Genomic DNA, 18,490 nt, shown 5'->3' on the forward strand with positions numbered 1-18,490 from the left:
TGTAACTGACTCCTAGTTTCTTTCGATATTAGTGTGGTCGTTTCCAAGTCAAATTATAGTTCTAGTATTATAATAGAAAACAATGGGAAGTCAGCTCTATTGTCTACACTGATTGCTCAGTGCTGCACCCAACTACTAGCACTGTTACTTGAGTTGTTACCAAGCATATCAAAAAGGTTTGGTTAATAGGCATGTTTTCAAAAGCGTATGTACGTTATATTCAATTTACTTTTTCCTTCTTCATTTCCTTTGAAGTGTTATAGCTTACCAGGTGTACATAACATATGGTACATAATATAACCATTTACAGGCATAATGGAAGGTGTTGGTATAAACCAGTTAAGGAGAATATGATAATATGTGTACAGAACTCTATTTAAAACTAAGTAACCATAGATTCACGCCTTCTTATTATTTTGTATAAATATTTTCCTAACTTACATACTTTGTTTACATTGCTAGTAAGTAATAACTTTATTACTTTAAAGATACATGTATATTGAAGGATGCTATAATAATTACTAATGTATAATCATAAAAAAGTGCAAGTCCATACGGTTTGAAACTTTAATCAAAATAGCAGTCTCGTTGATTACATTGCACAAATTGTTTATCATGACATATAGTTCGTATATCCCTAGAGAAAGTCGAGTAGTATATATACGAGGATTAAGAAACTTTTGGTAGCAGTCAAATTATACGCGAGTGCTCAAAACCACCCACCCCCACCCCCACCCCCTCCTAAAACATTGAATAACCGAACAGTTCAGATTCCATCAAAATAAAATAAAGGGGCACTCTCCTTAATGGACCTTAAGATGGACTGCAGTAGTGGTGTGATTCCAACAGTCAATCAACGCAAATGAATAATGTAAAATAAAAAGTGAACACAGATTAATAACATAAAGAGTCTTCACAACATACCTCAAAATAGCTATTCTTTGCGTCGCCAACTGCTGAGTGTGCTGCCATAGTGTGTAGTTGTCGCCAGTTATCGCAAGATCGGTATTACAATGTGCCAATCATTCTCGTTAGGCAATGGTGAAATATTTCTATGTTTCGGGATTAATCAAATCTCAAAATGAGTGCAAGAACTGTTCCAACAGAATATAAAAGGGCAATATTGAGGGGTTTTTTTAGGGGTGGGGGAATTGTTGGGGGGGGGGGGGGGAGGTCCACGTTCCCGCCTATGTCCAACGTCCGGTTTACCTAAGGTCGCGGTATGTACTTTCCTAACTCTTAAAAAGCATATATTATACACTGTGTAGGGATCATAGAAATACTGGTAGTGTTCGTAGGATACGTATGAGATAGCAGCTGGTTTCCTTTTATTCTCCAGACCAAGACCAATATGTGTATATAAACACACAGAAATAGAATGATAAAGGCAGACAGAGAGACAGAGAGAGGAGCACGCACGCACGCACGCACACACACACACACACACACACACACACACAAAGAGGGAGGGACGTGGGTTGAGAGAGAGAGAGAGAGAGAGAGAGAGAGAGATATGGAGTGAGTGAGGGAGAGACGGGGGAGAGAGGGGGAGAGAGAGGGGAGGAGAGAGAGAGACAGAGGAGAGAGAGAGAGAGAGAGAGAGAGAGAGAGAGAGAGAGAGAGAGAGAGAGATACGGGGTGAGAGGTAGAGAGAGAGGGGGAAGAGATCGGGAGAGAGGGAACACACACATACACATACGCACAAACACACATACATATACATTACATACATACGAACATATATACACACATCCAATATATAGATATGCATATAATATATAGAATAGTATACATCTATGCATACATCTATGCATACATCTATGCATGCATCTAAACATACATCTATACATACATATACAAATACATCCATGCATCCACCCATTCATGCATATATCCATACAGTTATATACATACATTCACGCGCGCATATTTATACATGCATGCGTACTATAGGTTGGACTATACCAATTCAAATCCCATAGGCGACCATGTTAACGTTTGTGTTTAAAAGCACTATATGCAATATATCAACCAAACTATGACCCATAAATATCAGTACTACAACCCCTACCTCAAAGTATTAACTGCAGAAAATGGTACCTTTCATGGCTCATTTTCGGTATAACCAGATGTTTTTACAACACCCCTAGTTTCGCACAAAATTTTAATACTTTGTTTTACAAGTACCCCATACATGTTCCAAGCACAAGGCTACTTGACACAGTGGTACTAGATGAATTAAAACTGTATACATTTTTAGCCCAGATGAAACTAATTTTTTTTACAACCAACACACTCACATTTATAACCAATCACAGGACTTGTGGTGTTAACTTCTCTATCAAAAGTTCGGTGCACCTCGAACTTCGACCCAGCCGGAAATTAATTGGTATAGTGCTACCTATAGGCGCCTATATAGCTATTTAATTCCGCTATGTCTGATATTTCACATACTGACGTAAACCGAAACCGCCCAGTCTCCCACGGATGTGTTACGCGGACAATTTACTTAGTGCTCACTTGTAACGGGCGGTTACGGGAAGTTCACGCTATCATAGAAATTGGTTGGTCTGTTCATAATAGGTAAGTCAGTGTAGTTATTAAATAATATTGATTAAAAAAACAAAAAAAAAAAAACAAACCTACTGGTGTTCTGATTGTGCGGGGAAAATGTTTGTTTTGTTTAACGACACCACTAGAGCACATTGATTTATTAATCATCGGCTATTGGATGTCAAACATTTGGTAAATATTTTTTACGTAGTCTTAGAGAGAAAACCCGCTACATTTTTCCATTAGTAGCAAGGCATTTTATATGCACCATCCCACAGACAGGATAGCACATACCACGGCCTTTAATATACCAGTCGTGGTGCACTGGGGAGAACGAGAAATATGTCTGTGCGGGAAGTGCATGGTAAAATGTAGCGGGTTTCCTCTCAAGACGGTCAGAATGTTATCAAATGGCCGATACCCAGTAGACGATGATTTAAAAAATCAATGTGCTCTAGTGGTGTCGTTAAAACAAAACACATTTTAACCGTCATGATGTGATGAAGACAAGATATCGTCACTGTATTCTTGTTACGGAAACAAGACAGAGAAACATTGATAAATTATATAGCAGTAGATCATTCGTAGATGTTATCGGCTTGACAAAAATAGCCGATGAATGTTTATCAATAAAACAATGACGTACACGTCAATGTTATATATAGAATACCAGGTTACTACGTTTTGATATCGTGGTTATTTGGCGAGTTTTACATAACGGTGTAACAGGTGAGCTTCAGCGAGCCTGTTACACCGTTATCGAATGGAGCCAAATAACCACGATATCAAAACGTAGTAACGTGATATTTTTTTTATCAGGTAACCTCTTTCAAGTTATATTTTTGTAATATGTTTCAGTCAAAAGCGGTATAGATTAATTTTATCGTGTAGAAACTACTTCCGGAAGTCGGACAATAGCAGGTGCCGAAAAGCATCTTGGGAATGGCATAGCCAGCTTAAAAGTTATGTGTTTCCAAATTTTAAATAAAATACTTTCAAAGTCTCTTGTGTCATATTACCATTTTTGTACCTTTTCTGTGAAAAAATAAACTCAAGTTTATGTGTGTCCTGAAGATCTATACCACTGGCTGTTAGTGACTGTGACGTGTGCAGGAAGCTACTTGCGTTTTTGTTTCAATATGTTTAATTAAAAACGCTGGCTAGTTCCGAATGGGAGTGAATAATGGAGAACTGAAAAAAGAGGTAATTTGATGTTACAGGAAGTGTAAATATTATATTTATTTATGCAGTTCAACAATTATTGCTGTAAATGGATGTTTGAAAAATGAGAAAACGATGTACCTGAAAATTGAGCAAACATTCGTCATGCGCACAACTCATTTCCTAGTAACATGATAACACTTCCTTGTGACATGATAACACTTCAGGTAGGGGTTATCAGGTCGATCGGAAGCATGGTTGTACGATAAGATTAAATTGTCACGTTTTTTATTTTGTACACCACCTAATAACCCTCTTCCCTAGGAGTGAGATCTTGTAAACAGAGGATCTGTCAATTAAAAACAAAATGAAGAAAAGTGTTGTTGTTTTTTCTGTTTTTGTTGGTGTTGTTGATGTTGTTTTCTTTTTTATTATTGTTTTTTTATGTGTGTGTTGTTGTTTTTGTTTGTTTATTATTGTTTGGTTAGGGCTTTTTTCTGGGGGGTGGGGGTTGGGGGTTTCTCCTCAAATGACAGTGTATTTTTTTATACACAAGAGTTGATCTTCAATAAAAAAAAAAGCTTGTTATTATTTCCACAAAAAGTGCACCATTTTTACTTTGTTAAATGTTCTAGTAGCTACTGCTAATTACTGCATTTAAACTGTTCAAAGGCCATTTTCAAATGTTGAGAAGAATTACCCTTTAATGGTCAGTAAAGATTTACACTGCCTGTAATAATATCAAGTCGGATCTAGTGACGTGATCAATAGCGTTGAAACATCATATTTCAGTTTGAATACCTATACCTGGTATATCACCGTGACAGCTGTGTTGGTACTGATCCACGTTGTCATGGCGATGTAAATTTGATATGAAAATGTCTTTGGAGATATGTTTTTTCTTTTCTCTCTTTCTTTTCTTTTTTAAGATACTTAATATAACTGTCCAATTTCTACGTCATTTATGGATGTCGGTATGCAGTTTGAAAATATTACAGTAGCAGTCACGCCTGCCCACGCATGTTATAACATTATACAAAGTGTAAATCAACGAACAAAACACTCGTTAATAAACTTTCACAACCATCAGATATCATCAACACTTTTGACGTTTTGTGGTTTTATCGTCAAACACACACACACACACACACACACACACACAGACACACACTGGCAGACATACAGACACACATATACATACATACATATACACACACACACATACATACATACATACATACATACACACACACACACACACACATACATACATACATACATACAGACATACATACAGACAGACATACATACATACATACACACATACACACACACAGACATGCAGACATGCAGACATACATACATACATACATACATACATACATACATACATACATACATGCATGCATGCATGCATGCATGCATGCATGCATGCATACATACATACATACATACATACATACATACACACATACATACACACATACATACATACATACATACTTGAACATACATATACACACAGAGACACACACACAGACAAACACAGACGGACACACACACACACACACACATATAAAAATACATACATACAATATATAGATATTCATACATCAATACATACTAGCCAGTGCCAGGTCTGCCCACTGTTTCATGCACGTAAGCGGGATCGACCGCGTAGATTGTAGGCCCCATGCATATGGTTGAGTTAAAGAAACTTCCTTTTTATGGAAGCTTCGATAGCTCAGAGCGTATCGTGGTTAGTCTTGCAATTTGCGGGCGAATCGGCGCCACAGGTTCGAGTCCCAGCAACGGCATGGGACACTTTTTGAGGCCAGAAAGGATTTAATTATCCCCTGCGCCAGTGCGTTAATATCTATGTATGTAATAGTCAACCTCGACATACATACACTATATAGATATTCATACATCAATACATACATACATACATACATACATACATACATACATACATAGCTCAGAGCGTATCGTGGTTAGTCTTGGAATTTGCGGGCGAATCGGTGCCACAGGTTCGAGTCCCAGCAACGGCATGGGACAATTTGTGAGGCCAGAAAGGATTTAATTATCCCCTTCTTTTTGGCTCATCAAATCTCTCCAGAATTAATTTGGACACGCATCCTGAGGTGCAAGTAGAATGTTACCCAGGCGCCAATTTTAATCATTTTCGGACCATGGCCTCAAATTATAAGGGCAAGTCTCAACCCGAAACCATTGTTCTTAACATTGGTATAAACTCAAAAGATCAAAATCCAACCAGTGCAATAAATCAGTTGCGAAACATGATAAGCTCGATTCGGAAATGTTTCCCTAGGTCAAAAATACTTTTTATCGAGCTTAACTTTTCGGACAGACTTTTGGCTAGTCAAAAAACCTGCCTCAACCAAATAAATTTGGCTGCAAAAACAATGAGGAACATACAAATTATACCTGCGCTTCACGCGTGTGATTTTGAGGTTGGGCAGGACAACATTCACTGGACAGAAACAACTGCCAATAAACTTTATCGCAGTTGGATGAGGTACTTAAATTTAAACTAAGGCCGGGAAAGGGTAATGTCCACCCTGATTTAGGACTAGGAACTAACATTGTTAACCTAACTGGTGACACTAACCTTCTAACATCCGCTGAAAAATCATTACTGGACAGGGGTTTGAATTTTGTTCCCACACCCCAACCAAAAACAGGCTTAGAGGCTAAACTTGACAATGGTGTAATGGATACGGCAGTTTTTGACCACAAAATGAAACTGGCCGACTATTTTCGGCGTTCAACTGGAGAAAAAATCCCATTCACGGAAAACTCCGGCTGGTTACCCCCAAACTCTAGTGTAGATCCTGAAATCATTAAAGCTCATAAAAGGATAGTGGAAAAAGTGGGTGATATGACAGTTTACACAAATCAGCAAAATCTTTCTGTCATGGAACGTCGTGCTCTCACCAAACTACGCAAAAACCGCAAAATTGTTATAAAACCTGCAGATAAAGGGTCAGCCACTGTCATTCTATCAAGGGAGAACTATATCCGGGAAGCCCATCGACAGCTTAATAATTCAAAGTACTACAAAAAAATAGACAAAGCTATTTGGCCTGAAAATTGTAAAAAGTTCAATGCAATTATTCACTGTCTAAAAGATCAAGGACATATAAATAAAAAACAAGTAAAATATTTAGAAGCCAGGTCACAATCACAAACCCGGAAATTTTATTTACTTCCAAAAATCCACAAGCCAGTCGATACATGGACCGATATTAACACACCACCCGGTCGTCCAATCATTTCAGACTGTGGATCAGAATCGTACAATATTTCAGAATACATAGATTTTCACTTAAAACCAATTGCAAATAGACATGAAAGCTTTGTGAAAAACACTGAAGATCTTCTATCAAAATTATCAAAAACCAAAATCCCAAAAGATTCATTCTTGGTTACCCTTGATATTGACTCCATGTACACCAACATAGGTATTGATGCGGGCATTGATTCAGTTAAGAGGGCATTCGATAAGTACCCAGATACAAACAGACCAGATACGAACATTATTGAGCTGTTAGAATTAAGCCTAAAAGGAAATGATTTTGAGTTTGATGGAGAAATGTATCAGCAAGTGTGTGGTTGTGCTATGGGCAAACGTTTTAGTCCAAACTTTGCATCTATCTATGTCGCCGAATGGGAAGAGGCTGCTTTAAAGAAATCGAGTAAAACACCTCTTTTGTACCTCAGATATCTCGACGATATACTTATCATTTGGCCACATTCTAAACAAGAATTTTGGAACTTTTTTGAGCTATTAAATCAACAGGATGACAATATCAAACTTAAGGCCACCATATCAGATAAATCAGTTGACTTTTTGGATGTAACAATTTATAAAGGTACACAGTTTGAAACATCAGGTTACCTAGACTACAAAGTGTTTTTCAAACCAACAGACACACACCAACTTCTCCACTGTAAGTCTTTTCACCCATGCCACACCTTTAAAGGCATTGTTAAATCTCAGATTATTAGATTTCACAGAAATTCGAGTAACAAACAGAATTTCAATGAGGCTTGTTCACTTTTATTTAGTGCTTTAAAACCTAGGGGATATTCAAAACGGTTTTTAAGAAAAATTAAATCTGAAACTGTTCGAGAATTAGAAAATCCCCTTAGGGCAACTGAAGACTATAAACCATACAAACTTCAGCATAACCAATCACCTCAAATAAGCACTGGCTCCTCTACTACTTGTGCCAAAACCAGGTGTAGACTTCACAACTTACTTAAAGCGCAGTCGACTTTCAAAAGTCAACAGACCAAAATTGAATATCAAATTCGGACAGACATGAACTGTGATTCGAAAAATGTAGTATATCTAATCACCTGTAATTTATGTAAAAAACAGTACGTAGGACAAACGCAAAACCAACTGAGAATTAGAGCAGTTTGTCACAAGTATGATATTCGGCATGAAGTTGACACCCCTGTCGCCAATCACTTCAATCTACCTGACCATTCGTTAGATGAAAATTTTGAAATAATTCCAATTGAACAACCCCTGATACTTGGTTCAAAAGACGAAACAGACCTCTTGAGACTTGAACGAGAGGCCTTCTGGATTCGTACATTACAGACAAAACAGCCATTTGGAATAAACGTTGAATCTGGTAAAGCTGTAAAAAGAGATAAAATAATTTTTCCAATAATTTACAGTCGACGTAGCGTTGATATTGGTAAACTTATGAAGGAGGAGTTTTTAAATCTGCAAACTGTTATGAAAAACCCTATTACAGCACGTCCGGTTATTGCATATAGAAAAAATCCAAGTCTCAAGGATATCTTAGTAGTCTCCACCCGACTACACGCCGCCTAAGCCTGCGTCTAAGCCTCTAAGCCGGTCCATTTTTCAGTGGTTGGTTTGTTGTTATCCCTTTCCTAACAATTTAAAAAAAAAAACAAATACATCGTATCCGGCTGTAAACAAAACATAGTACTAGCCAAATAAATTTAAAACAAGACTGACCGAAAAACAGTTATATTTTGTATATCACAACGGTCAATTTAAAATCAATTTCGAATCCCTGGGGCAAAATTAGAAAACAACAATTTTTTAGTTTTTAAAAAATTCCTGAGCCAGTGCGTTCATTCATTCTTAAATACATACATACATACATACATAGCTCAGAGCGTATCGTGGTTAGTCTTGGAATTTGCAGGCGAATCGGTGCCACAGGTTCGAGTCCCAGCAACGGCATGGGACAATTTGTGAGGCCAGAAAGGATTTAATTATCCCCTGCGCCAGTGCGTTAATATCTATGTATGTAACAGTCAACCTCGACATACATACAATATATAGATATTCATACATCAATACATACATACGTACATATACACATACATACTTGAACATACACACAGAGACACACAAACACAGACAGACACACAGACACACACACACATAAAAATACATACATACATGCATACATTCATACATTCATACATCTACTGATACATACATACAGAACATTTAAAACAAAACATAGTACTAGCCAAATAAATTTAAAACAAGACTGACCGAAAAACAGTTATATTTAGTATATCACAACGGTCAATTTAAAATCAATTTCGAATCCCTGGGGCAAAATTAGAAAATAACAAGTTTTAAAAAAATTCCTGAGCCAGTGCGTTCATTCATTTTTAAATACATACATACATATACACATACATACATACATACATACATGTTGATATTGGTAAACTTATGAAGGAGGAGTTTTTAAATCTGCAAACTGTTATGAAAAACCCTATTACAGTACGTCCGGTCATTGCATATAGAAAAAATCCAAGTCTCAAGGATATCTTAGTCTCCACCCGACTACACGCCGCTTAAGCCTCTAAGCTCCATTTTTCAGTGGTTGGTTTGTTGTTATCCCTTTCCTAACAATTTTTTAAAAACAAATACATCGTATCCGGCTGTAAACAAAACATAGTACTAGCCAAATAAATTTAAAACAAGACCGAAAAACAGTTATATTTTGTATATCACAACGGTCAATTTAAAATCAATTTCGAATCCCTGGGGCAAAATTAGAAAATAACAATTTTTTAGTTTTTAAAAAATTCCTGAGCCAGTGCGTTCATTCATTCTTAAATACATACATATATATATATACACACACAGACACACACAGACAAACAGACGCGCGCGCGCGCACACACACACACACACTCACAGACGCGCGCGCGCACATACCCACACTAATGTTCACGACAATCCGCAATCCGAAGAGATTATATTGTGGAATGTTTAATTCTCTACGGCACTTTTCTTTTTTTTCTTTTTTGGACCTTATTCGATTTTTTTTCCACGGCATGCTTTTGTTCGTATACATTTTCTTAATTCCATAATCCCTCTTCCCATTCTCCTCATATCTATGATTGAACATTTTGTATGTCGAGTTAATTAACTAAACCTAACGGCGTGTTGCGGTCAGAAAATCAATGTAGATATTTAAAGGCATATTGTCACAGACCACTGACCTATTTAATGGCCTAATAAAGTATTACCTGAACAAAATTAATTTGATTTTTCCCTAAATGTACTTTATTCAACCATCTTTATAACCATCATACTCCACTTATTAATGGTATTTTGTGAAAAAAATAAGTGAATTATAAGTGAAATAAGTGAATTATGGCAATGGTCCATAATTCAAAAACTAAAATTGCCGAGAGGGTTGACATGGATTTCACTCCATTATAGTTCAGTTAAGGTGATGCGATAGCTAGATTTGGTTTCCAACAATTAATGTAATTTTTATTCACTATTAATTTTTATGGGTATGGTATGGGTAACTATATTTACGTGCCCCTATCCACGAAGGTTCAGGCACGCCCACTACGGAATTAGCCTCTGACTTCGCCAGTGACTGACTCCGGAGCAGGGGGGGGGGGGGGGGGGGTAAGTTTGAAGTGGGCGGAATTTGGAAAAAAGCCATTTAGTAAGCGCGGACCGACTAGCAGACACTTCATAAACAAGAAGTAACACCGAGTGGGAGCCGTGTTCTGATTGGCTGAATTTCGATTCCTCGGTGAAGCCTGTTTTTTACCTAAGTCTACAAAGAGTACTGCATACCGATACATGTCTGGACTCTATAATTTTAGCCAAAAAAGGTTAAGACTGCTCGGCCGAAAGGTTTTAAGGTGATTTTGAGCAATTGAACGGGCGCCAAAATAAAATGCGTTAGACTATTTATAAAAAAATAAACATAAGAATTTTGAACTGCGTTCCAAAACATTTAAAGTCTAACTAGCCCAATAAAAGAGGTTAGTACTCACGGAGGTAAAGGTTGTTAGGAGGTTGGGGGCTACGGCGAGCCGATGAAGTCGGTGGCGTCCAGTAGTGGAAGATCACGCCGGTAGGGAGAGGCTGCTATCCACTTTGCGATGTGACTGTACTCTGACCCCGCCAAGAGTTTAAGGACGCGATGTAGTGACGGGTTGTCCATCTCTTTAAGGAGCAGCGCTTGATTATATCTTCCCTTCCGGCGAACGGTAGCGCAAACTGCAGTGATATCCACGTCCACCTGGACTCGATGGACAGCAAATTCCCCTTCATCGGACTCGGTCGGTAGCGGAAGGTAAGCGCTATGTTGCGGCTCACTAATGAGCTGGCGCACGTCCTCGATGTTGATCTTTATGAGCTGATGGAACCGCGGATGGAGTTTGCCGGCCTTCAGTGTCCATGGTCCCTCTGGTTGTTCAACTGGATTCGGCGGTTGAGTCGGGCGACTTGGCTTGGCTGGAGTGGCACTCGGGGGAGTGGTCGCCTTCCTCTTAACAACAGCCGTCTTCCGGGCCTGGGTCTCAACGGATGCCACCGGTTTAATCGGCGACAAGTCCGGAAGCCCAGAAGTAAAGGCAGGCGGATCGGGTCGGATATATGACGAAGTACAGAAGACTGAGTCCGGCATATCACTTTCCTCGGTTCCTGCAGAGGGGACGTTGATGACTGGGGCCGAAACCACTTCCATCTTCGTCTTCCTCTTCAGTTGGGCGGCGTTGGGCGGTCCAGCAGACGGAGTCGCTGCCGGCGGTTTAGCCGCCGGTTTTGTCTCCCCCTGCGCCGCCGCTGGCGCACGTCTCCTCTTCCTCCACCTTCCTTTCTTCGGTGGTACCGGGTCCCCGTACACCAAGGTCACGGAGGCCCGTGACCCGGTGCACGATACCCGGTACTCTAACAGCATTCCGTAGGATTTGAGCAATCCCCCCAGGTGGGGGGGGCAGATCGAGAGAGCAAGGGCTGACGTCCGTCTTCATCGATAAATAATACAGAATGATTAATTTTTAGAGAAATAAGGTCTTTAAATCCATGACAGTATGCCTTTAATGGTTAATAGACTTCTTTCACATTCCCATTGCGCATGTGCGCGTCGAGGCTATATACAAATTGGGGGGGCATGATCGACAGTTGTCATGAGCGTCGTGAGTAGCCTCGTAGGAGCTGTGAATCTATAGCGACTAACGTACATATTTCGTATAAGATGTTAAAATGGCTGCGAAAAACAGTCTACTAAAGTTTACATCGGAATGGTTTAAGACCAAAAACAGTGAAACATTAACTTAGACGAAGTCTCTGGAGCCGCCTGTCAAGGGTATTTTAATAGCGCAAAATTAAAAGATCCATACAATAAAATTAACTTTAGTGGAATGTGTTTGCTACTTTTAACAATTAGAATTATAGTTAAATATTCACGCGGATTTACCAGTGATGTTTAATTCTCCACATGTATCAGTATTTAAAAATTAATAAAATATGCCTCCCCTTCCCCCTACAAAACAACAACAAGACCCCTAACTCACATATACCTTTATCACAGCTCTATTTTCCCCTTATCGTTTCATTAAAGGGACATTGCTGAGTTTGCTGCATTGTAAGATGTTCCCAACTAATAAAATATATCTACGATTAAACTTATATATTAAATATATTTTCGTGTTTAGAATATCAGTATCTGTATATGCAATGTGTTTCTGGTCGTCTTAATATTTGTAAGAAGCCCAAACTGGATTTTATCTTCAAATAATTTCGTACGTACGAAAAAATAATATTTTAGGAAATAAAATGAAATTTAACCTAATACAAATATTAGAACGATCAGAAACACGTTTAATATACAGCCACTAATATTTTATGCAGAAAAATATATTTGATATGTAATTACAATCGTTAAAAAGTCTCTATTAGTCAATAACATCTTAAAAATTGAGGCTAACTCAGGAATGTCCCTTTAAAAAAGACAGTCGTACAACTACTAATTAAATGTTATATGCATGAGCGTATGGGGACTCTTTGATTTAGGGGGGCTGGAGGGGTTGATTTGCCCGAAATTTTACCCAGATAAAAACTGCCCGAATTTTTCCCACTGTTTTGCCCGAATTTGGGGGGGGGGGGGGGGGGGGGGGGGGGGGGGGGGGGGGGCACGCCCATGGTTACAATGTCTATCCACAAATTATTTATTTATTTATTTATGTATTTATTTATTTACTTATTTATTTATCTTATTTTATTTATTATTTTATTTTATTTTATTTTCACTATCATTTATATCAGATACATACAACTTCACTTGAAATAATATTTTAAAACATATATGAGCTGTCACACGCGAAAACCTACAACTTCGCATGACGTCAGAAACCGAGTCAACGCGGCTGTTTGCGTTGTTTGTTTTGAAGAATTTAGAAGATGACATCTTCTTCTTTACATGAAGATCAGTTTAAGTAAACATATATCTGTATGTACAATAGTGTTTGGTTACTTTTTTGTATTTTGTACATAAGAACATTGGTCGAGATCGTTAGCAATACCATCAGTACTTTGATATACATTTACAAGTATAGGGAGAAAGAAAGAAATGTTTTATTTAACGACGCACTCAACACATTTTATTTACGGTTATATGGCGTCAGACATATGGTTAAGGACCACACACATTTTGAGAGGAAACCCGCTGTCGCCACTACATGGGCTATTCTTTCCGATTAGCAGCAAGGGATCTTTTATTTGCGCTTCCCACAGGCAGGATAGCACAAACCATGGCCTTTATTGAACCAGTTATGGATCACTGGTCGGTGCAAATGGTTTACACCTACCCATTGAACCTTGCGGAATTCTCACTCAGGGTTTGGAGTCGGTATCTGGATTAAAAATCCCATGCCTCGACTGGAATCCGAACCCAGTACCTACCAGCCTGTAGACCGATGGCCTAACCACGACGCCACCGAGGCTGGTAAAGTATAGCGAGAAGTCCTACATATCGATATGGTATGCAAGTATCACACGTTTTTATAACGTACATGATTATACATAACATAAAGTTCAGCAACTTTTCCAGAGTGGTAGACCCATGCAACCCGATACAATCCTAATTTGATGTTTGGTCTAACTTATGAATATTGTATGTAACTTCAGGCCCGTAGCCAGCATGATTATTAGCGGGGGGGGGGGGGGGGGGGGCTCATCAAAGGCGAGCGCCGAAGGCGCGGACCCGTAGACGGGGGGGGGGGGGGGGGGGGGTCCCCAGATATATATATATATATATATATATATATATATATATATATATATATATATATATAACCCCTTGCCAAACAATGAGATGACGCCGGTTATACTCGAGAATAATACACTAACTTTTGTTGCGAAATATACGTTAACAAGTTGCATTAAGTTGTGATATGCATGTAAAATGGCCTGGTCACAGAGCCACGACAAGAAACCGTTTGCATACTTCTCACATCCCACAAACAGGATAGCATACACGACGTGCTTTGATGGGTCATTGGTTGGGACGGGAAATAGTCAAACGGGCCCACTGAGGAGGATAGAACCTTCAGCAAATGGAACCTCAGACAGACGTTCTTGCTATGTTATCCCGGTCATTTGGGGACAAGGACTTTTATATGTAAAATCCGATTATTTTTTTTTCATTTGAGCGGAACTCTCAATCCTGCGTAGGGGGATTATCCGATACCCCGACCCCCCCCCCCCCCCCCCCCACCCCGGCTACGGGCCTCTGACATGATACTTAATATGTTTGCTTCAAACATTCAAACGAAGTACCTTATGACTACGCATAATAACAAAAATATACCCGAACTTTAATTTCAAAAATATCTCGAACCCACAGAACTACTTCCAAATCAAATATTAATTCATAGTCAAGATTGTCTGGCATAGATTCTGAAAGACTGAATGTCAAAAAAAGAAAGATGTTAAACCATTTTTTTTTTTTAAAGATAATAATCTTGATGTATTAATCACGTTTTCTCCCATATGGATAGTCTAATACTAAGCTCACACTAACAACTGTCATCGCAAAGTTTGCCAACTTTTTGCTGTCACGACTTCTACGACTGTCCAGTTGCTAGTCTGAGCGCTCTGACAACTCGATTCTCGTCGTACATGTATACAACTTCTAAGACCGATTAGTTGTTCATATGTGCGCACCCGTCTAAGTCGGGAGTTGGAGAAATTACAATGCAACCGTCGAGTTGGTCAACTAAATCGTGACAGTTGACAGTCTGACACTAGCATTACTTATGGGTAGCATGACCCTAACACCCTTAGAACTCGACCTCGGTGGTGTAGTGGTTAATCCATCGGACTTAAAGTTCGTAGGTACTGGGTTCGTATCCCAGGTGTATAGGTGTAAGTCCGATAGACCGACTTTTCTCTCACTAACCATTAACCAAATGTCTTGGACAGACAGCCCCATGTGTGTGTGTGTGTGTGTGTCTGTCTGTCTGTCTGTCTGTCTGTCTGTCTGTCTGTCTCTCTCTCTCTCTCTCTCTCTCTCTCTCTCTCTCTCTCTCTCTCTCTCTCTCTCTCTCTCTCTCTCTCTCTCTCTCTTTGTGTGTGTGTGTGTATGTGCGTGCGTGCATGTATGTGACCCAAGACAGCTTGCTTGAACCTTAATTGGATAGAAGCACGAAAATACGATTGAATGAAATGAACTTCGTTCGCCAGTCTAGAGATCCTTTGTACAATTCCCAGCACACGCGCTTTTGAATCTAGGGGGGGGGGGGGGGGGGGGGGGGGGGGGGGGGGGGGGGGGGGGGGGGGGGGGGGGGGGGGGGCTGAATCTAGAGTGGGGGCTCGATCCTACGACCCACTGTACATCAGGCGATCGTGCTAAGACAAAGTTACACTTCAATCCTCTACACAAAGACGAAACACCAGTAGTACCTAGCCTAAAAATTGCATGTACGATCTAACTCTGCATGTTTGTTTATAATTATGTTTGTGCTTATATCCAATTATGGTTCAAGCACGCCGTCCTGGGCACACACCTCAGCTAACTAGGATGTATGTCCAGAAGAGTGGGTTAGCGGTTAGTTGTTAGCGAGTTGTTAGAATTCGGTGTCGTGGCCTTATATATTACACCTACCCACTGAGAGGTTAAACTCGCTCTACGTGGGAGCAGGTACCAGGATGCGAACCCAGTACCTACCAGCCTTTTAAGTCCACCGAGGCCGGTAAGCTGTGGCAACTGTACATGTGGTACCGTTATCTTAAACAAAGCATCGCCCATGCATCTAGTGTGAGACCTGCATGTATACAGCATGCTTACGAGAGGAAATCAATACATGGACATACGTATAGAAATAAGAGCAGAATAATCTTTAAACTGTTGCTACGAGATAAGGCGTCAACAGAGAAAAAGCCACGAACGAGAATTACTGCGGAAACCAAGGCCACGCAAAGGTATCTTAGCACTGCTTTCAAAGCACTCGATGTATTCTGAAAATCGAGAAAACAGAAACCAAGTCCAGACAAGTATCACCTTGCACAATCGTGTTGATAACAAGTTCCAGCTTTTGAAGAAAAAGAAAGAAAAAAAAAGGAAAAAAGAAAAGAAAGAGAGGGAAAGAAAGAAAAAAAACCCCCACAAAAAACCCCATATATACCGACGTTTACATACCGTGTGAGGAAGAAACTGTCAACTTCTACTTCACTGATTGAACTGGTTTAAAACATATGCTTATAATATAGACTGTTAACACCTACTTCACTGACTGAACTGCTTTAAAACATGTACTTATACTGTCGTAAGACCACCTCCGACAAACAACTGCCCACCTAGACAGATGAGTGATATTTTAACCCATTGCTATCGCCCTGCGTTTAGGGTTGCCTTGCACTAAATCAGGAAACGTCGGGTCAGTCCATAATACACATGTATATAATTTACGCAATAAAACGCTGCAGCATCTCTGAAAATAATATGTGACAGTGATTGGGTAAATGATATTTTCTATTTCAGTAATTCATATACTGGTACTGTTATTTAGTTACAGTTCCTATGCAATGTACAGGTTGAAACTAGTATACATAAAAACAATAAATAATTAAATACATTTTAAATTTGTTTTTTGTTTTTTTATTGGGTTTAAATGAGTGTTTAAAATAAAAGCTTTAAAACAAACAAACAAACATAATTGACATTCTTACACCATGTGACCGGCCTCGGTGGCGTCGTGGTTAGGCCATCGATCTACAGGCTGGTAGGTATTGGGTTCGGATGCCAGTCGAGGCATGGGATTTTTAATCCAGATACCGACTCCAAACCCTGAGTGAGTGCTCCGCAAGGCTCAATGGGTAGGTGTAAACCACTTGCACCGACAAGTGATCCATAACTGGTTTAACAAAGGCCATGGTTTGTGCTATCCTGCCTGTGGGAAGCGCAAATAAAATATCCCTTGCTGCCTGTCGTAAAAGAGTAGCCTATGTGGCGATAGCGGGTTTCCTCTAAAAAACAGTGTCCGAATGATTAAGTTAACCCAGGCTTCGAACAACCGGGCCCATATCTTTGACGTCCAATAGCCGAGGATAAGATAAAAAAAAAATCAATGTGCTCTAGTGGCGTCGTTAAATAAAACAAACTTTACTTTTACTTACACCATGTGATATTATAGTTCTGACCTAATTCACTAAACTCTCGCTACTTTGCGATATCGCAGTGCAGTGCAAAAAGACTTGCAAAGAGGATGCTTTGTCGTCTAGCAGAGCCTAAGAGAGCTTTGTGAATATATTTCTATTTCTATTAAACGTTGATACTTTTATTTTTATTACGTATAATGTCTGTATGTTTTACTATTTAAATGTATTTTTAGTCTCTTAACTCCATGATTGATGACCTTTATAGAATGTTTGTTATGTGTTTTATGGTATATATATATATATATATATATATATATATATATATATATATATATATATATACAGTGGACTCTGTCTAAACCGGATTCTGTGTAATCCGGATCTCTGCGTAAACCGGTCCATTTCTAAAGCCCCGTCCAGCTACCGTTTATCTCTCAAATATTACTTAAATATTATGTTCATTACCACTACAGAAAACACTTTGTAACTTATTTTGTTTATATTTTCTCCATACTGCACTCGGTATATGGATTAAACAACAACTAGAAACCACTTTATTGCCAGTTATTAAGCAAAGATTGTTAGATCAAGCGAAGCAAGTTATTGGAGGCCAGATATGTGCATCTCCAAAAGGTATCTATTATAAATATTTTATTGAAATGTTCTGTTTACAGTATTACTTATGTAAATATATACCTACCCATTTTAGAAAATGTATTAGTAAATTCCGCCTATCAGCTCACAATCTCGCCATCGAAACTGGCAGATATCAAAATGTAAATAATTCAAAAAGAGTGTGTGTCATTTGTACCGACGATACTGAAGATG

The 18,490-nt window shown here is 39.0% G+C and overlaps 1 protein-coding gene across 2 annotated transcripts in view; it reads right to left on the bottom strand.

The window, feature by feature from the left end:
- LOC121382687 (methyltransferase-like protein 27) overlaps window positions 1-16,932 on the bottom strand; it is a 43,136-nt gene extending 26,204 nt beyond the window's left edge. The window contains exon 1 of one of the 2 annotated variants that reach the window (XM_041512227.1): window positions 16,704-16,932. The gene's annotated coding sequence lies outside the window, so the exon portion shown is untranslated. Of the gene's footprint in view, window positions 1-11,055; window positions 11,188-16,703 lie in introns of those variants that run through there. The other variant, XM_041512226.1, reaches the window with a different exon arrangement.
- Between the last annotated feature and the right edge of the window lie 1,558 nt (window positions 16,933-18,490).

Source organism: Gigantopelta aegis, chromosome 10, assembly GCF_016097555.1.
Source record: "Gigantopelta aegis isolate Gae_Host chromosome 10, Gae_host_genome, whole genome shotgun sequence".
Lineage (NCBI taxonomy): Eukaryota > Metazoa > Mollusca > Gastropoda > Neomphalida > Peltospiridae > Gigantopelta > Gigantopelta aegis.